Genomic DNA, 5000 nt, shown 5'->3' with positions numbered 1-5000 from the left:
GCTATGTTTTAGCTCAAGGTTCAAGGTACAAGCCCCTCTATTGCGGCTATGTGAGGGAGCCGTGTAAACACACTGCGTTTTATGAGATGCAGTGCCTTTCTGTCACACATATCTATGGTATAGGCAAGCACATTCTGTCATGCATTTCTAAATGGTAAGCACATTCTGTCATGCATTTCTATGGTAAGCACATTCTGTCATGCATTTCTATGGTAAGCACATTCTGTCATGCATTTCTATGGTAAACGCTCTCTGTCATGGATTCATTTCTAAAGACGCTCCTCTCTGCCCGTTTGCCGAGCGTGGCATTTCAGTTCTCTCTGCAAGCGAAACAACAACGTTTTGGAGAGGAGGGTGTCACATTTGATCCCCCCTGGCTGTGTTATCTGACAGCCCGGTCATTTGACGACCTGACGTTTGCCCGTGTTTGTGCTAATAGGACGCAGGTCACATGAATAAAGGTCGTACATATAGGTACTCACCCAGAGGAGGCGCTATACTAACGTACATATAGGTACTCACCCAGAGGAGGCGCTATACTAACGTACATATAGGTACTCACCCAGAGGAGGCGCTATACTAACGTACATATAGGTACTCACCCAGAGGAGGCGCTATACTAACGTACATATAGGTACTCACCCAGAGGAGGCGCTATACTAACGTACATATAGGTACTCACCCAGAGGAGGCGCTATACTAACGTACATATAGGTACTCACCCAGAGGAGGCGCTATACTAACGTACATATAGGTACTCACCCAGAGGAGGCGCTATACTAACGTACATATAGGTACTCACCCAGAGGAGGCGCTATACTAACTTGTAGTATACAGGCCAATAAGCTCATGCTTTTTTTTTTACTTAAGTTGTATGAAATACGTGCCATTAATACAGTGGTTGCAACTGTATTAATTGATTGCCCGAGTCCCGTGGTGGGAGTTCTGCTCTGGTTTTGGTGAAATATTAAGTAGTTCCGGTTCATTTTGTGGTGGGCACAGGGGGCCACGCATTAAAAGTAAATTAGTTCACATTCACAAAACTAGTGTCATTTGTATTGCTGACCTATTTCTACCATATAGTGCAACTTTCGTTAATTTTTGACCCGTCTACACGGAACTATGTTTTTTGCGTCCATATCACTATGTGATAGAGGGGTCAAAGTTGAACGAAGTCACACACACACACACACACACGCTATATACTTTTTTTACTGCTTGTCACACTAAATGAATCCAATGATGTTTTAGCACACAACAATTGTGAGGGTGCTCAAACGTCCCTCTTGACATGCGGAATCGTCGCTTGACGTTTGGAAACTTGGCAGGGCTTTTTTAGACTGTTGTTCTCGTTAAAAGGCTGTGACTGTTGGCCTGGAGCCGCGTGGCTCAGACACATGAGCGAAGCGGGCCGTCTTCACACTGTGGTGGTGATTGGTGTGACAGAGAGGTGCTGCACACGCTTAAATATGGACTGTTAATTTGAAGTTCTTACACGTGCGGTTAAATTAAGTCTAGTCTACGTGGTGCTGTGCACTGACCCCAGTTGACCATGCACTTTGGAGTGTCCTCCCTCTTCTTATCCACTGAAACCCTATACTTATCTGGACGGGGTCCCTCAGGGCTATACTATACTTGGTCACCTCCTTTTTTCCTATATACAGGTTTAATTGTTTGTTTTAAAAACGACATTGACAATGAAGGGAAGATTTACGTCATATTGTCCCTCAGTACGTCATATTGTGTCTTTATTGTCAATGGCGTTTAATGTTTGTGTTGTGCACCGTTTGTTTTACATCACCATTACATCACCTAATCAACATGAGTTAGACTTTAATATATTAGCGCCCCTCACGGGTGTTCAATGAAAATGAGTCGGCATGAGTAAAAGTTCACGATCGTGACAGCTCTATGTGTGCACAATCAGCAAACATACGTGTGTGTATCTGTGCTTGTATGCGTGTGTGTGTGTGTGTGTGTGTGTGTGTGTGTGTGTGTGTGTGTGTGTGTGTGTGCGTGCGTGCGGCATACAGTACATGCGTGTGTTTTCGTCACTCTATAGGAGACAAAGGTCTGGGTTTTACAATGCTCATTGCTCATCATCGGCAAGTGACCTATTTCCTCCCCCCTCTGTCTCTGTGACTGGAGCGGCGAGGTGACGTAAGGCTGTTCTCACAGTGTCCTGCTCATTCTGGGGTCTTTGGGGGTGACATAAGGCTGTTCTCACAGTGTCCTGCTCATTCTGGGGTCTTTGGGGGTGACATAAGGCTATTCTCACCAGTGTCCTGCTCATTCTGGGGTCTTTGGGGGTGACGTAAGGCTATTCTCACAGTGTCCTGCTCATTCTGGGGTCTTTGGGGGTGACGTAAGGCTATTCTCACAGTGTCCTGCTCATTCTGGGGTCTTTGGGGGTGACATAAGGCTGTTCTCACAGTGTCCTGATCATTCTGGGGTCTTTGGGGGTGACATAAGGCTGTTCTCAGTGTCCTGCTCATTCTGGGGTCTTTGGGGGAGACATAAGGCTATTCTCACCAGTGTCCTGCTCATTCTGGGGTCTTTGGGGGTGACATAAGGCTGTTCTCAGTGTCCTGCTCATTCTGGGGTCTTTGGGGGAGACGTAAGGATGTTCTCATCAGTGTCCTGCTCATTCTGGGGTCTTTGGGGGTGACATAAGGCTATTCTCACAGTGTCCTGCTCATTCTGGGGTCTTTGGGGGTGACATAAGGCTATTCTCACAGTGTCCTGCTCATTCTGGGGTCTTTGGGGATGCTATGGTGAGGTCACTCGACGTGCAGCTGGCCCCCTTTTATCTGCACAGACGGGATTGGGTCATTCATTCACCTTAGTTCAGAACTAGGCCAAATCCTGTTAACAAAAAAGCCAGTCAGTGGGCGGCCCGGTTTGTAGTGTCTATACGTAATGTGCTGAACCCGTTCCCCCTCAATTTACATAACGAGAATGAGACTGTCCAGATTCTGCATTCTGTGCTGTAGTAGCCAGAGTAGACTATAGTATATGTAACTTTTCTCTGGATTTGGACCAGGTTTCTTTCGCAAGTGCTGCTTTCTTTTTTTTCTTTTTTTTTACCATTGAGCTGATAGCCTGCTTGCTATGGGAATAAATAGAATCTGGTCATCAGGTCAGAGTTTGTGTCAGATCCTGTGTCTAGGTGAGACATGACCTTTGACACCATCTAAATGTCTCAGTAGACCATATTCACATGGTGACCATCTTGCCGTTAAGTTGCCACCATAGAGTTATAAATAATATAATTCTCCTCCCGTCCACTTGCATTGAATTCTATGAATTCTATGTCCTTGCTTTTAACTGACTTTATTGTAACCTTATCTTAAATTCTTTTTTCAGTTTTAACGAATTCTATTGACCAGATTTGAAGCTTTACTTTTGTATTTTACCCTTTTTTGCATTTACATGCATTTTTTACTTGTATGTAAAGCACTTTGGACTGCACTTGTGTCTGAAAGGTGCTCTATAAATTAAGATTAAGATTAATATTATTATTATTATTATTGAGTTGCTCACTCGTGAGGCATTTTCACACCTTCTTCTTGCGTTTGGAAAAAGTGGTGGGCTCCGCAAATTGTGGGCCTAGTATCTACGCCATAGAATCACATTAAATTCAATGGAGCTCTCATGAACACGCCCGGGCAGAAAGCATGAACGAGCACCGCGAGTCGTGCGTGTGTGTGTGTGTGTGTGTCACATATGGACCCATAGAGACGTAGCTAGGCCCAGTGGCGCTCATGCTGCACTATACCTATACCTACTTTCGGCCACCATGTCCATTTGGCTTCAATGTTTTCTCTCTGTGGCTGGGGCTTGGCTGCCTTGCGAATACTGTCTAGAAGAGCATGCATGGAGACAAAATACAACCACCCCAATTGTTGAAGTTATAAGGTATTAACATACGCTACCATTTCTGTAGCCGCTTTGTTTCTGTAGCCGGACTTGTGGCCTACATGTTTGTCATTCCATAGTACAAGTATCATGAGTCTGTGGGCTGTCAGAGGCAATAATATGGCTGTGGACCACTGGGACAGACTCCTCTTCTCTCTCGACCCCTGGCTGTCCCGCGCTCTCATCCTTGAGGACGAGAGCACATCGTGTCCAAACACAAGTGTGTAAGACGAGAGCCAGCACAGGAAACGTGGTGAAATCGCATCACACTCCACTCCCTCCGCCCTCCGAGGACACGCGAGCTTTCAACAGACTGACACCATCTTAATCATCCGCGCGGCGCTCGCGCCGCCGCGCTCAGGCATGAAAAAGTGTACAAAAGTGGAACATGGCAGTCACAGATGGATTGAGCAGACAGAGAAACATTTATGGGCTGTGAATGAAATCGAGGAGTGTTAATTAACGCCCGTATGCTCTTCTGGAGACACACAGCGTATCCCCTTCTCTCAATGTGTGGTCCGGGGGAACCCCAGGGGTCCTTGGCAGGGTAGGGTGTTCCGTATTTAAGCTGTTTAATTTTGGCTATTTGAAAATAGCCAGACTGCAATCTTTAGCCAAGCAAGAAGAGCTCATGTGAGCTGCATTATTATGGGCTGCTGTTTTCTTTTGGAAAACATGTTGGAATAACATTTTTTTCTCTTATAGGGGCGATAGCCTGGCAGAAAGTGCAAATGAGGGCAGCTAAAAACAGCCAAAACTGTTACTTTTTACGATTCAATTTAAAAAGTAGCTTGTAGCAGATCTACAAGCTTGAAACGCCAATTCGTGACAAGTTTGGAAGAAGCAGCTTGGACTCCTCATGCATAGAAGGAAGCATGAGGTCAGTCCGCTGCCCCCCCCCCCCCCAGGTTGGCAGAGGACGTGTAGTGCCCAGGATTACATTTGATAATTGTCCCTGGGTGAGAAAAAGGGGTTGCAAAATCGTGGGATAAATAAAATAATATTAAAAAAAACACATAGGGAGGTTTCTGCCTGACAGCAATGCTATACAGTGGCCTACAGGCCAATGAATGATCCTGTAT

General features: G+C 45.6%; 1 protein-coding gene across 3 annotated transcripts in view; it reads left to right on the top strand.

Moving 5' to 3' along the window:
• Positions 1 to 5000, top strand: part of dusp8a (dual specificity phosphatase 8a) — a 95606-nt gene that overhangs the window by 70868 nt on the left and 19738 nt on the right. The window lies entirely within an intron of this gene.

Source organism: Protomyctophum bolini (assembly GCF_963924005.1).
Source record: "Protomyctophum bolini genome assembly, chromosome: 4".
Lineage (NCBI taxonomy): Eukaryota > Metazoa > Chordata > Actinopteri > Myctophiformes > Myctophidae > Protomyctophum > Protomyctophum bolini.
This window is presented reverse-complemented; position numbering and strand designations above follow the sequence as displayed.